The sequence below is a fragment of the Palaemon carinicauda genome, chromosome 39, assembly GCF_036898095.1.
Source record: "Palaemon carinicauda isolate YSFRI2023 chromosome 39, ASM3689809v2, whole genome shotgun sequence".
Classification (NCBI taxonomy): Eukaryota; Metazoa; Arthropoda; class Malacostraca; order Decapoda; family Palaemonidae; genus Palaemon; species Palaemon carinicauda.
Window position 1 is genome coordinate 57,979,489 of NC_090763.1, and position 16,481 is coordinate 57,995,969.

At 37.6% G+C, this 16,481-nt stretch overlaps 1 long non-coding RNA gene across 1 annotated transcript in view; it reads right to left on the bottom strand.

Moving 5' to 3' along the window:
- The window catches only part of LOC137630883 (uncharacterized), a 46,276-nt gene extending 29,795 nt beyond the window's left edge, over nucleotides 1-16,481 (bottom strand). Inside the window, exon 1 of the long non-coding RNA XR_011041792.1 lies at nucleotides 16,452-16,481. This is a non-coding gene — a long non-coding RNA (uncharacterized lncRNA). The remainder of the gene's footprint in view (nucleotides 1-16,451) is intronic.

Here is a 16,481-nt window from a genome sequence, read left to right on the forward strand (position 1 = left end):
TTTCATGCAGCGCTTTAATAGTCCTTTTGTCTGTGCCTAATAATTACACCAAAGCAAATACTTTTTGAATGCCATAATGAATTAGAATGCAAATAGGGGTCACTTTAACCCTGGATAAGTATCGTTATTTGACCACCTCAATTAGGTATCGATGGGTCGACCTCGACCAGAAATCACAAAAAAATTTGTAAAAAAAATTATTAACAGAGCAATTCGCAATCTTTTACTATTAAAAAAACTTCAAAGAATATTCAATTTTTCCAAAAAGTAAATGAAAGCTAGGTCAAAAATAAATATTTATTACAAATTAAAAAAATAAGTATACAAAAAAAATTACTTTAAAAAAAATATTCACTTAAAATCTAAATATGGAAATAAGCTAAAACTATTATAAGCACTTATTCTACGATAATTCTGCGCTATTTGCCGAGATCCAGAGGGGGGAGGAACCATAAGGGAACGTTTCCTGAGATGAGAAAACAAGTGTGGTTTTTTGGCTAAGAAATCTATCCTCTTTTCAACATTTTTCCGGGGTAGGTATATGACAGTGGCTGAAATTTTTACAGGATATATCGTAAAACAAAAATGTGTTAAAGAATCTGCATTTGGATATTATTTAGTTATAAAAATGAGAATTAATTTTAGTTTTTCATCGGATTTCTATTTTGATTTTTTTCAAAAATAAAATCCTTATATCCATTGCTGAGCATGGTATTTATGCATGAAAATATCAGATTCTATAAAAGAGGAATACATAGAGCTATGCCAGCTTTTGTCGGATATGCTAACAAAATGGCCGCCAACCACACCACCTTGGAAGGTCAAATCTGCTACCTGACATGGAGAAAGATATGTCAATATCAGCAGGTCATTTACTTATATAATTGTTCGAGGATTTGCAGAAAAATATTACGGTAGCTAGAATGAAGTTTATAGATTATTTTGTAATTAATAATAATAAAATAATGATCATATTCAAGTTATCATAAAAGTACAAACTTACAAAAACAGGAGAAATTATAACCTATTTTATAAAAATATACTGGGTAGAAGACATTCACAAACACTTAACAACAATCCTTTTTTATATAATCCTAAACACTACTGCACATTTGATAATCATATAAAAATTTGATATTACACAACTTACCTTAATTAGGTATTGATGGGTTGAGCTCAACCCAAGGATATCTCGGAAATAGCACAAGGAAAAGAGCTGGGATGAAATGCGTCCTCACCCGACTGCTGCGCACACTGAACTGATGTCTCGCAGGTCGATATCACTCACAACCAATACAGAAAAATTATGGCAAAAAAAAACGTTTTTTTTTAAACCTCGGGTTGTATATGACCTACCACACATATGCGGGGAATACTCCAGGGGGGTTCAAGTTTCAAATAGGTGTCGACCAACAATGTTCAAGCAAAATATTAATAACCACCAACTAAACTAGCTAGGAGTTGTAATATTTTCTCTAATATGCAATTCAATCTACATAGCCTCCTGGCTAGTACAGTGGTAACGTGTTTGCCTCGCATTCGCGTGGCAAGAGATCGATCCCCGCCCAGGGCCGTGAGTTTAAGCTGTTTACTGGGGAGGCTACTGCTGTGGTAGGGCACCACAGTGGGGGGTTGGGCTTGCCTGGCTGACGTTCTGGTGAGCATCTATTCTGATGGAACTGGAACTGGAACTGAAACCAGACATCTTTAACCTTTAACTGCATTGGAGAGTTATGGGAATAAAGTTCAATATTCTTAAAAATATACTGGTTCAGGTGCAGATCATGAAAGGAAATAAACATGTGCCTTGATAACAGAGCTTCAATTTCAAGAGGTAGGTGATAGCACTACTTGGGTAACTGGAAAATGTTTTAGTTACTACATTATAGTGTTTGTGTAGTTAAGGACCCTCCTGGGTGATGGCATGTACTGTACGTATTTCTTTCAAGAAATCTCGTTGTCAGTGCTAGACTAGGCAACTCATTTTATAATTTACATAAGTTACAGGAACCTCAGCAGCTCTTCCTAGCCTGTAACAATATGCAATATGATAAATAGGCTTTGTATCCTGTATGCTTACCTGAAATATTTCGGGTACTATTGTGGAATTTCTTTTAATGAAGCCTTATTCACAGGACTGTCAAGTTACCCATTATGCTGCAAGGCATCAATTTTAACTTTTACTTCATATGAAGATGGCCTGACTGGAGAAGTTTGACCGACATCATTCCAAACACCATCGAGCAGCAAGAAGCTAAACCTTTGGCTATGAGGTTTCCCACTTTGTCAAATTCAAGGTTCCCATCATAAACTAAATACATATCATCTAGAGTAGATTGGTCCCAAAGTAGCGGATGTTAGCCAAGACAGCCAAACATTCTAAAGTTATAAACCCCTCAAAGCAGCGTACATCAAACCATACAGTTAGAAACATTTGTCCATCAGACATCAGATAGAACCATCAAAATGTTTTCTTTTTCGATGAACAACCTGACCAACAACTGTCACTAGATAGCTGTGAGGCCTGAATGAAGATTAAACACATTTCAAAGTACTGTATTACCTTCATTTAATTTTATGCCAGGCAAATAATTCCATTGCCGTTGCGTATATTTCAGTTTTGCTTCGAAGCCTTGGCACAATTTTCAATCCATTGTTGATCCATAGGTAGCTGACTAACTGAAAAAAGAAAATCAAGCCAATTATGCTCCACCAGTCCTAAAACCACTAAATCCAGAAGAAAAGAAACTTTGAAATTATGATATTCAAGTATATGTTGTAAGAACATCCATTTATCTTGAAACTTTCATGCAGCATTGTGATAACTGACAATTAACACCTAATGAATCACGTAAGTTATTACTCAACGTTAATAGTATAGAAAATGCTAATGAATAGAAAAAAAAAATTCTAACTTCTATTGACACATTATGAAAAAAAGAGAAATTTCAAGTAATTTGTATTTTCCCAAACTATGGAGACCGGAGTCTTTTACATAGGATAGATCTAAAGCAAAGCTGGAGTACATGGCCGTTAAAATATATTACTAGATGTAAACAATCAGAATATAGTCTGTCCAGAATGTCATGAAACAGTAGGTTTCCGACGTTGCCGCTTTGCGCCAATTTCATTCATTAAATCTCACTTAAGGCGATAAAAAAGTGTAGATTTGGCATACACTTTGCCACATCTCTCTCTGTCTCAGGTCAGGAAGGTTAAGTAGCTTATCACTTTGGTTCTGATACCCAAGCGTGACTGTTTAAGATGGAAGGCTCCCCACAACAGCAATTAAGTGTTCAGACGCGAGAAGTCATATTCAATGTCCACGAGTACTCCAAAAGGGAGAAAGAAGACAAAACTGTTATGCATGGCTTTGACAAGGCAGTACAACGTACAATGGATGCAACTAAGCAGTGCAGAAGAAGTACGATACATCGCATTTGTAAGGAAGGAAAAGACAGCTTAGAAGAAAATGAAGCTCCCGTTTTTAACAAAGAAAAGGAAACGACCACCAACTGTAACCAACATCGATGGATTTGATCATCGCGTTTTACGAAGGATAGTTCTCGGTTATTATGTCAGAAAGGAAATTCCAACGATGGATAGCATTCTACTTGAAGTCAAAGAAAATATTGGATTTAGTGGATGCAGAGAATCTTTACGTAAGATACTTAAATTGGATTTAAATACGGAAGAGTTAACGGGCGGAAATTTCTACTGGAGAGAAGTGATATTGCAAGTGCCAGGACCAAGTTCCTACGTGAAATGAAAAATATTAGGGATACAGGAAAAAAGTGTTATATTTCTGGATGAAACCTGGATTAATCAGAATTATACAGTCACCAAGTGTTGGATGGATGGAAGTTCGACAGGAGCAACTGGAATACACACACCAAGCGGGAAAGGGAGTAGAATTATCATTTTGCATGCTGGATCTGAGCAAGGATTCGTGCCAAATGCACAGTTGGTATTCCAAGCAAAGAACGACGGTGACTATCACCACCAAATGAATCACATTGTATTCGAAAAATGGTTTCGAGAGCAGCTCATACCCAATATACCACAACAGTCCGTCATAATTATAGACAACGCATCATACCATTCAGTGCAAAGTGACAAACCTCCTACCATGGCAAGCACAAAGGGAGCTATCCAAGACTGGTTAAGAAATAAAGGTGAAAATCCCCCAGAATATCTGACGAAGTGTGAATTGCTTGAAATGGTGAAAGCAGTGACACATGAAAATGCTCCAAAATAGGTCATTGACAAAATAGCTTTGGAAAAAGGTCACAGGGTCGTAAGGCTGCCACCTTATCACTGCCATTATAATGCAATTGAACTCATTTGGGCGCAGGTTAAAAACTATGTAGCCAAAAGGAATACATTTAAAATGGCAGATCTAACATCTTTGCTGCAAGTGGCACTTTCATGCATGACAGCAGAAAATTGGAAAAATGCCGTAAATCCTGTTGAAGACATTATTATAAAAGACACAGAGAATGATGTTGCTGTGAATCAGTTTGTTGATTCATTTGTTATAGAAGTAACTTCATCTGATGAAGAATAGTACAGAACACATTAATGCTGAAAAACACTGGAGGATTATCTTGATTTAATTTAATGAAAACTTCTGTTTTATTTTGTTGTTTAGTTTTATCCTGTGACGGTAAACACATTTTTGTAAACAATTTATTTTATGGGAAAAATCTTTATTGATTTCACTGCATACATTTGTTTTACTCCTTGTTTCTATGTTAGAGGTTTCATCCTCATATGAGAATTTACTTCCTGTTAACAAAGAATTTTATTTTTATACTAAAACAGTGCCTTATTTTAAAGAAAATGTCTATTAATTTTATCGTTTCATTATCCTAAAATCCAAGAAATTGTTTTAATGGAGAAAAGTATTATTTTATGAAATATTTGATGTTTGATACAATCATCAATTCTACAACAAATATGGGGGGGAGAGAGAGAGAGAGAGAGAGAGAGAGAGAGAGAGAGAGAGAGAGAGAGAGAGAGAGAGAGAGAGAGAGAGAGAGAGAGAGAGAGAATATGACTATGCCAGGCTACAGATATCTTCAAGAACCTGACTACACATTTGATAATGTTCAAATATAAACTGATTCAATCAGAATTCAAATTATATAAAGAATAAAAGTTAAAGCTTTATGAGTAATACAGCTCGAAAACATTTAGAACATTAGGATTCCAGTATTGTACTGAACTAAATTGATCGTAGGGTACAGAACGTTAAATTTTTATTTTCATCTGAGATGGATCTCTTCAAAGTTGTAGAAATAGCATGATATGTATTAAAGAACATTTACTTGTCTCCCGTACTTTATATGGTGCTCCAACTCTCCCTAAAAAAAAAAAAAATTTACATGAATGTTTTTAAAATAAACAAAGCAATCTACTTTATGAGCCGTTTTCGAAACACAAGGTCAACTTAATCCACAACAACCATTCAGCTTTTGGGTGACTGGAAAGATCCAGATTATGGGATTAAAAGGAAATTTTACGACCGTATTAAAGGACCCGGAATGGAAGGATGCTGGGATTAGCTTGAGTCAGATTAAAAGTCTTGAGGAAGTTTGGCATCGCCGCAAACCTACTCGATGTTTCATGACATTCTAGACAGACTATAGTAGTTACCTGTCTGCACCAGAGAACCTCCACCCCAGCACTAAGAAGTTCAGGTACTACTACATGAGACCACTTTGAAGCAACTGTCATTTTGAGGTCTAGAATTTCCTATACTGTTGAGTACATTCTTTATTAGGTAAAAGGGTGGAAAAGCGTAAACATCGAGGGCGTAATAAGGATGTTCAAAAGCTTTCTCACATGTTGCTTCCAGATATGAAATTAATTCATTCCGGAAGGGCTATAGTTTCGTGAATTTTCCCATTACGAGTCACATTTTATATGTAAATAGTCTAATTTATTCAAAACCCTACAAAAACACCACAATTTCCAAAATAAAGCTATAACCACAATGAAATACAGAAATACATTTGAATCATTCAACAACCTACCCTAACTGTTAATACTTGTAAATTAAGTATTTATTAGAACAATGCAATAATAAATGGAAAATAAAATAATACAATACATACAGTACATATACAAAATATACAGTACCATATGTACTGTACTATCATTTTAGTTAACCTTACTATAGAGGTATGTTTTCTGGAAGACCTGAATGCTAAGGATGGTCAAAGTCATAAATAATCTGAAGCAACATGCAGAAAGAACTAACTGAATGACTGTGCCAATGATTAATATCTAGATCAGGAATAAGAAATTTAACAAACAAAGTTCTTGCCCAACAAATTAAGATGAGATTCAGCAGCTGAAAACCCGACAAGAGAAGAATATTTGAAACAAGGCAAAATTAAATAATTAAAACTTCAAAATAGATCACCAAAGAAATCTTAGACTTTCTCAATAAGCCAATCTTTTGTTTGAGAAACAGACAAAATGTGTTTCTCAACAGTAAATTTCCTATCAAGAAACCTAAAATCTTGAATAGTCATATAGTTAAACATTATCCATGCTGAGGTCTGGTTCTTGAGGAGCCACTGTCCACTACCTTACAATCATGCTTTTGAGTTTTGTTAGGGTTCAACTTCATGTCCTATTATTTGCCCCATGGAGGAAGCTGTACATGGGACCCCATTGGGTAACAAAAAGAGCTGGTGTATAAGAAACTCCTGAAGGAGATTGATAACAATTCTCCAAAACCATAGGAGGTTATTAGAAAGTCTAGATCAGCCTTGTTTTTCTAGGTTTAATTACTAGTTTTTAAGAATCATTTTGTGGCAGAATAGCCTTTGTTTTGTATTTGTTTATGTTATCTTTGAAATTTAAGTGTTTAAGTGTAAAGTGCTTAATTTAACAATTCTCAGTGTGGTTAGGCGCCTCCTCCCCGGTTGTTTATATTATCGAACTATCGTTTTAACGATTGTTTTTTTTTACATACGAGTGTTTATGAACGCGACTTGATGTCTGGACGTTGGTGCTCGGACAGAATTCAGTTCGGGCTTGAGCACTCCCCTGATAATATACCTTGAGCAGCATAGTGATTTGGACTCTGGATGAAGATTGTTTGGCAACTTATTTGGACGATTCTTTGGATTACGCTTTTGATCCTTGCATAGATCTGTTGTCTGCAGGTGCTCTTGTCACCTGCGACTCGAGCCAGTTCTGCCTTTCCCTGACGAGGAGGACTTCCCAGGGAATTGGTGCACTTACGTCTCCAATCAGCTGCTGTGGTTTTGGGAGCTTGCAAGCTCGTGAGGTGGCCAGTAGGGAGGCTGACGCCAGGTAAGACATAGAGTGTCTGATTTTCGTTTGGGATTGCTTGCCCTTTATGATTATGCCCTGGCGTTCGGGACCTGCCCTGATAGCTGTTATGACAAGTGAATGACGGCCCTAGTTTTGTGTCTCCTCTGATTCATCCACTGAAGTGAGGAGAACTATATACAGCCTTTGTATCATTTGATCTTTTATATATTGTCATATTTAAGACGTGACCGCATAATATCTTCCAATATGTCTATTATAGACAAGGTTTTGTGTACATTAGTTTTGTGTTGATAGGTAGGATTTATGATGGTTTTTCTTGTTTTATTTACTCCGTCTTCCTTCTTTCTTGGAATTAGTATTAGGATCATTTTTTTGTTCTGGCCAGCCAAATTGTTGGATCCAAGTTTATAATTGATATTTCTCTTGTCTTTGTTAGGACTTAGCTTCTTAGTTTTAGGGAATCCAGTGTGATTCAAAGGACCGTTATTTGTCCTTCCTTGTTATTAAATATTGTTATTTGTAGTTTTAACAAGGTTGATCTAAATTTTGTTATTGTTAAGTATTAAATATTGTTAAGTTTTCTTGAGTGTTTGTTTCCGCTGACCTTTAGCACTGAGTTACATTTATTACTGACAACAATTATAATAAGAACTCTTATAATAACCCTAAGGGTTATAACAATTTGGCGACCGTGACAGGATTGTTCTCAGGTGTACTCAGTGTTTTGGTCTGTGGAACAGCACTTTGTTAATTTAACAATATTTTTTTTAGTTGTAAAGTATTACCTTTCTCCCCTGCTAATTTTGGTGCAATGGAGGGTTTTGTGTTTGACCCCGCAGAGTTTTTAGGGTCAGGTGATTGTATAAAGCATCTGCCAGTACTAAATAAGACTTGTTTAGTAAGTTGTGCCCGGTGGTTGGGTATTCCATTGAGGGCAGCGGATACGAAAAATCAATTGTTGGTAGCTGTTAAAAGTAAAGTTGCTCAAGGTCTGGCTGAGGCTGAACATTTGGTTAGGGAGTATGAAGTTTCAGGTAGTAGTGACTCTGAGCGTGAGGGTAGTATGATTAATGATGATGACAGAATAAGTGTTAATGGAGGTCTAACTCTGTTTGAGGATCCTCCCCGGACAGGAACTATTTATGAAGGTCAGGCTAACTTGCCTCTGAAACTAAATGTTTCCACTAATCTATTCAATTCTGTAGTAAACCCTGCGCCAAAAGATCCTCAGGTTCCTGTTTGTCCTTTGGTGGAGTCCAAGGAGGACGGTGAATTTAATTTAATATGTAAACGGATAGAACTGATGAAACTGGAATTTGAAGAGAATGAGAGGGCGAGGCGGCATGAATTGGAGATGGCCAATATCAATTTAGAAATTGCTAGGCTGCAGGGCACCTCTAATCATTTTAGTACACCTCGGGGCAACTCACAGGATAAATTTAATGTAGGTGCGGCCTTGAAATTGGTGCCAGTATTTGAAGAGTTGAATGTTCCAGAATTTTTCAAGGCTTTTGAACGTGTTGCCACTCGGTTGTCTTGGCCCCCAGAAATGTGGACTGTACTAATTCAATGTAGGTTGGTGGGCAAGGCAATTAGAGTGTATAATGCCTTGGAAGAAAGTATTGCCCGTGATTACCATAAGGTTAAGGCTCTAGTCCTCAAGGCATATGATTTGGTTCCTGAGGCCTACCGCCTTAAGTTCAGAAATTTTACGAAGCAAGCCTCCCTTACTTATGTGGAATTTGCTAGGCTTAAGGAGGAACAATTTGATCAGTGGTTAAAAAGTCGCCAGGTGGTCTCTTTCTCCGCTTTGAGAGAACTCATGCTTCTAGAAGAATTCAAAAGGTCATGTAGTAAGGAATTGAAAATTTATCTAGAAGAGGTAAAAGCTTTTAATTTAAGTAATGCCGCTCAAATTGCTGACGAGTTTGTATTGACCCATCGAACTGGGTCTGGTAGTTTTGGAAATAAAGATGTGAATTTTCAATCTGCTAGGCCAGTTAATTTTCAGAGGTTGGGCTCTTTTGTGAATACTCGTGGGCAGGGTAACCCACCAGATAAAAATCATAAGCCTGATAGTAACCAGGGAAAAGACTTGAGTGGACAGGACACTCGTGTCTTTTCTGAAGATAATAGGTTTGGTTCTGGCCCAGGTAATATGAATAATAGAGGTAGGGGGACTTGTTTTTGGTGTAATAAGCAGGGACATTATCAGGCACAGTGTTATGCCAGAAGAAGGTACCTCCAAAGGAATAATAATAATCCTGTGTCACTAATATCTACTAGTAAACCTGTTATCAGCGATCCCGTAGTTGAAAACCGTCCAGTAGCTAACACTAGTAATGATGTTAGTAGCAGTAGTCAGTCTTCTAGCAGAAAGGAGGCATGACTACTTTATGATAAATATATTTGGCCTGGTAAATTAATATCTACTTCTAAAACTGTTGGTGTGAAATTTTTGAGGGACACAGGTTCAGCTCGGTCTCTGGTTTTGAAAGACTCTTTGAAAAATTTAGCTGAGTATACAGGAAATTTTGTTGTTCTGGGAGGGTTCCCGAACACCGTTGTTTCGGCTCCGTTAGTGGAGGTCAGATTGTCTTTCCATGGTTATGATAAAGTGACAGAATTAGCAGTTGTTGAGTGTCTCCCTATTCCTGGAATTGACGGCATTTTGGGTAACGATATGTTAAATACAAAAGGACAAGAGTTGTTCCCCATATTGTCTGTGCATGCCTGTCCTGTTGCAGTAACAACCCGGGCAGCAGTAAAGGCTGCAAATTTAATTGATAATGACGAAGATTTAATCTTAAGTAGTTTAGAAGTAGACATAGAGAGGCCCGGGTCTGTAGATAGTAGTGGTAATAGTGTGGTTAGCAATGTTTTGAGACCTGATTGGGACAGGTCTTCATTTATTGAAGCTCAGAAAAAGGAATTTAATTTTGATTTGGGTGACACTGCAGATTTGACTAAACCCAGGTTTTGTGTGATCAATGGTTTACTATACCGGATTAGTCGTCCTTTAACTGATAATCTGAGCAAGACGTCTCATATTGAACAAATTGTTGTCCCATCTCAATTCCGTAGGTCTGTCTTGAGTCTTGCACATGATGATTCTTTTTCTGGCCACTTCGGTGTATGTAAAACTTTTCGAAAGTTAGCAGAATGTTTTTGGTGGCCAGGATTAAAATCATCTGTGAAACAATTTATTAATGAATGTGAGGTTTGTCAAGTGATGGGGAAACCCAACCAAATTATTCCTAAAGCTCCCTTAAATCCAATTCCTGCGATAGGTGAGCCTTTTGTGGAATTAGTTATTGATGTGGTTGGGCCTTTGCCTAAAACTAAGTCTGGGTTTACCCATCTCTTGACAATTATGGATAGAGCATCTCGATTCCCTGAGGCCTTCCCAATGAGAAGGATAACCTCTAAGGTTGTATTTGACAAACTAATTGAATTTTTTTCCAGGTATGGTCTCCCTCGTACTATTCAAACTGACTGCGGTACAAATTTTACTAGCAGGGTATTTAAAGGTAAATGTGCAGAACTGGCCATTCAGCACAAGACCAGTGTACCATATCATCCGGAGAGTCAGGGCCTGGTTGAAAGGTTCCATCAGACCCTTAAATCTATTTTGAAAAAGTATTGTTATGAACAAGGGGAGGAATGGGATAAAGGGCTTCCCTTTGCTCTCTTTGCTCTAAGAAATCATCCAAATTCTTCAACTGGTGTAGCTCCTTTCGAACTGGTATTTGGACACAAAGTACGTGGGCCTTTGGAGATTTTTCATGAGATGCTTGAGACTGATCGAGGTGGGAATGCAAACGTAGGAGACTTTGTGGAGGACTTGAGAAAAAAATTATCTAGAGCCTGGAAATTTGCCAGAGAAAATTTGGCTAGTTCTCAGGCTGCTATGAAATTAAATTTTGATAGGAAATCTAAAGCACGGTCGTTTGAGCCCGGAGAATTAGTTTTAGTTTTAAGTACTGACTCTGACAATTTCCTTGAACCAAGATATAAGGGACCCTGGAAGGTGTTGAGGAAGTTGTCGGAGGTGAATTATGAAATAGAGGCTCCTGGGACCAAACGGAAGTGCAGAATATTCCATATAAATAGGTTAAAACTCTATACTTCTAATAGACATGATCCTCTTGCTATTGTTTATGAGCCTGTGGTTGAAAGTATGGCTTTACCTTCAGAGGATTTGGAGGATTTGATTTGTCAGGTGTCTTCTGATGCTCTTTTTGATAATATTCAAAATTTAGAAGTTTTGAAGGAAGGGCTGGGGCATCTGGAGATTGCTCAAAGGAGGGATGTAATTAATTTAATTTCTTCTTTTCCAGATTTATTTCGGAATTCTCCAGGTCGAACTAATTTTCTTGAGCATGATGTAGACGTGGGTAATGCTTCTCCTGTGAAACAGAGTCCTTATCGGCTGAATCCCATTAAGAGGGATATAGTTGATAAGGAGATTAAATATATGCTGGAACACGATCTCATCCAACCTTCCGTTAGTCCATGGAGCTCCCCGATAGTCCTGGTTAAGAAGTCCGACGGAAAGTTCCGTATGTGTGTGGACTACCGTAAGGTTAACACACATACTAAGAATGACTCTTTTCCTTTGCCTCGGATAGATGACTGTCTCGATCACATAGGGGCTGCTAAGTTCATTACGAAATTGGATTTATTGAAAGGGTACAGGCAGGTTCCCCTGTCTGATCGAGCAAGAGAGATCTCTGCATTTGTAACTCCCTTTGGGCTTTACGAGTGTAAAGTAATGCCCTTTGGGATGAAAAATGCCGCGTGTACTTTCCAGAGGCTTATGAATAGGGTCATTTGTGGTTTAAAGGGAACTGAAATTTATATCGATGACTTGGTTGTATATAGTGATGATTGGAGTACGCACATGGCGAGATTGCGTAAGGTATTTGAGGCCCTTAAATTTGCAGGTTTGGTTATTAATTTAGCAAAATGTGAATTTGATAAGGCAAAAGTTTATTTGGGTCACGAGGTTGGTTTGGGTCAGGTGGCACCCAAACAAGCCAACCTTGAGGCTATCGTGCATTTAAAGAGGCCGTGCAATGTCAGAGAAGTTCGGCGAGTGCTGGGCATGACTGGTTATTATCGCAGATTCGTGCGAAATTTCTCGGACATTGCTCAGCCACTTACCAAGTTGTTGGAGAAAGGGCAGAAGTTTATGTGGTCTCCTCAGTGTGAGGAAGCACTTCTTAAACTTAAGATGGTATTAGTATCTAATCCAATATTGACTTCTCCTAATTTCCAGAGACCTTTTATTATTGCAGTGGATGCCAGTGACATAGGTATTGGGGGTGTCCTTTTTCAAAGGAACGATATAGGAGAGGTTCATCCTGTATCGTATTATAGCCGAAAGCTACTGGCCGCCGAGAGAAAATATTCCACCATTGAAAAGGAGGCCCTCGCCTTGGTGCGTCTCTTGTGCATTTTAAGCCTTATGTAACAAATTTTTCTTATCCCATAGAAGTATGGACAGATCACAATCCACTGGTTTTCATCGAGCGCATGAAAGGTGCCAACCAGAGAATTTTACGTTGGGCTCTGCAATTGCAAGAATTCTCGCTTGTGATTAAACACGTTAAAGGATCGGAGAATCTAATTCCCGATGCCCTTTCAAGAATATAGATTTGATCACGACTTGGCCCTCTTCCCCTCGCCCTTCTCGTCTCTTCAATTGGTTTGCGTTATTCTTAGAGATGTAAGGATGAGTAGGAGTGTGTTTTTCGCTGGGAGTTTGGTTTGTTAGTCATTAGGTTTTCTTAGTGAGGTATTTTATAATTTGTCTGTTTTCTTTTGAACCAAAGTAAAGCCTGTAGTGACCAAAGTGTGGGCGGTCATACTGTGGTAGTGTCTGTTATGTGTAAACTCAATGTTATTGGCTGAATTTGAGACAGTCAAGTGTCTGGTGGTTAATATTTTTTGGTAATTTGACCTTATGGTTTATTTTTCATTTATGTTTTCTCTATTGTTTAGGCTGGTAAATTTTCTTTGTGACAATTCAGTTTTTAAAATTCATTGGTTGTAGTGTTGTTCATGAGAATTCTTATTTCAGGTTTCACCCTGAGACTTTACTTTGTCTTAAGAGTGATGTGTTAATCATTTTCTCTTTACAGGTTTCATGTTTTGTATAAAAAAAAAAAAAAATTTTATTGGAATTTTTTGTTTTGTTTTTGGGGAGGAAGGTATTAGAAAGTCTAGATCAGCCTTGTTTTTCTAGGTTTAATTACTAGTTTTTAAGAATCATTTTGTGGCAGAATAGCCTTTGTTTTGTATTTGTTTATGTTATCTTTGAAATTTAAGTGTTTAAGTGTAAAGTGCTTAATTTAACAATTCTCAGTGTGGTTAGGCGCCTCCTCCCCGGTTGTTTATATTATCGAACTATCGTTTTAACGATTGTTTTTTTTACATACGAGTGTTTATGAACGCGACTTGATGTCTGGACGTTGGTGCTCGGACAGAATTCAGTTCGGGCTTGAGCACTCCCCTGATAATATACCTTGAGCAGCATAGTGATTTGGACTCTGGATGAAGATTGTTTGGCAACTTATTTGGACGATTCTTTGGATTACGCTTTTGATCCTTGCATAGATCTGTTGTCTGCAGGTGCTCTTGTCACCTGCGACTCGAGCCAGTTCTGCCTTTCCCTGACGAGGAGGACTTCCCAGGGAATTGGTGCACTTACGTCTCCAATCAGCTGCTGTGGTTTTGGGAGCTTGCAAGCTCGTGAGGTGGCCAGTAGGGAGGCTGACGCCAGGTAAGACATAGAGTGTCTGATTTTCGTTTGGGATTGCTTGCCCTTTATGATTATGCCCTGGCGTTCGGGACCTGCCCTGATAGCTGTTATGACAAGTGAATGACGGCCCTAGTTTTGTGTCTCCTCTGATTCATCCACTGAAGTGAGGAGAACTATATACAGCCTTTGTATCATTTGATCTTTTATATATTGTCATATTTAAGACGTGACCGCATAATATCTTCCAATATGTCTATTATAGACAAGGTTTTGTGTACATTAGTTTTGTGTTGATAGGTAGGATTTATGATGGTTTTTCTTGTTTTATTTACTCCGTCTTCCTTCTTTCTTGGAATTAGTATTAGGATCATTTTTTTGTTCTGGCCAGCCAAATTGTTGGATCCAAGTTTATAATTGATATTTCTCTTGTCTTTGTTAGGACTTAGCTTCTTAGTTTTAGGGAATCCAGTGTGATTCAAAGGACCGTTATTTGTCCTTCCTTGTTATTAAATATTGTTATTTGTAGTTTTAACAAGGTTGATCTAAATTTTGTTATTGTTAAGTATTAAATATTGTTAAGTTTTCTTGAGTGTTTGTTTCCGCTGACCTTTAGCACTGAGTTACATTTATTACTGACAACAATTATAATAAGAACTCTTATAATAACCCTAAGGGTTATAACAGAGGTGTAAGAGGAGACATGTCGTACATTCTTAAAATGACTGGGCGTAAGTTTGTGTATGTTGTGAATTTTAAGACACTAGCCTTACCTGTATGGGGGAAACTTCTGGAACCAGCTAGAAATATCCCTGGTCCCCCACATCTATTCAACTGCTTACACAAGATGGAGAATGAGTAAGATTCTCACACTTCAGCAGTATCAGACACTTCCACTGAGGCACTATCCTCAGTTTGTATAAGAGCACATGCAATGGGGTCATGATCACTAGTGGATTCTTGGCCTCACTAAGAAGGGCATGAGAGAAACTCATGTACAGATAATTAGCAGCCCTTTGTTATTGGCATCTCTGGAAACTACGATAACGAAGAATCAGACAGGGTAAGTTCAATGCTAGAAAAAATGCTTCAGATTCTTTCCTTATTTCAAGTTAATTGTTGGAGGGGAATTTTTTCCTGCAACTGGTATACTTTCCCTATTAGGAAGACGACAACTGGCAAATATCACAAGGGAAGCTCAATTAAAATCTTTCCTGAACACGTAGCACACAAGGGATGGAGGTTAATTTCCGATGTGCTCATCAAGGGTTACCTTCAAGACCATTGCAGATTTGCATAAACAGGTTTAACACTCATTCTGAAAATACAGATAGTGTGTCACAAAGCACTGGAGAATGTCGGTAACTGATGACCATTCGTCGTCGCAACCAAAAGGAAGAGTGGGTACTCGAATGCTGGCATCAGCTCACTGAAATGCTGATGGGTCCTTAGTACAATCATACAATATTGCTAGACCAACAGAGCTTACCCAATAAATGACGAGGTTTTGTAACCACATAGGAACAACTATCCTATGTAGGGGACAACAGTTTGTATGTATACCAGAAGAAATGCGGGTCAAAAGCTGCTAAAATATACACTGCATTATTTAGTACAGTACCAGACTAGATTAAAATTTGAGAAAAATAAAATTTTTAAGTACCATGACCAACATATACAGTTCCTTAAGACTACATGGTTTCCTTAAAAGTTTTAAGTACTATGACCAATATATACAGTTCCTTGAGACTACATGGTTTCCTTGATTGGCTATAATGAAAAAAGGGGATTAACCCCTCTTCCTCAGAAAAAGCCTTAGGCATATTAACTAGTTGACTCGGTTTACAACAGTTCTAGCTTTGTTACTCAAACTCCCTCTCAAAATGGGGTATGATTGGCAAGCTAGTCTTCACTATTACAAATTGCTTTCTGTTATGAAACAAATTTGATGAATATTGAGCTAGAGTGCCTCAGTCCATTAAGTAACATCTTCATTCTGAAAAATTACATTCTGCAGCCCAAAAATACCAATATATAAAAGGATGATGCTTGAGCTGGGAAAAATCTCAGTATACATTACTGTACTGGTAAGCTTTCATGATCAAGATTTTTCTATGTCATGTACTAGGATGCACAGTAAGTTTTAATCTTACCCAGAATGGGGTTTTTCTTTGATTACTTTTATGCTAGTTCCCATTAGCACCACTCTTTCACAACCAACAATGTTAAAAGATTGCTAGGGTTTACTTTCTAAATCACTCAACCTAACAAGTTTTCCTGCTGTAATGCATGCAAACGGGAATGAAGGTTGACGATACAAATTTCTTCTTTTTATCCTGACTAGTTTTCACACTAAAGAAATCAAAATATTTACCTCCATATATATTTAAGCTAGGCAAGTCTT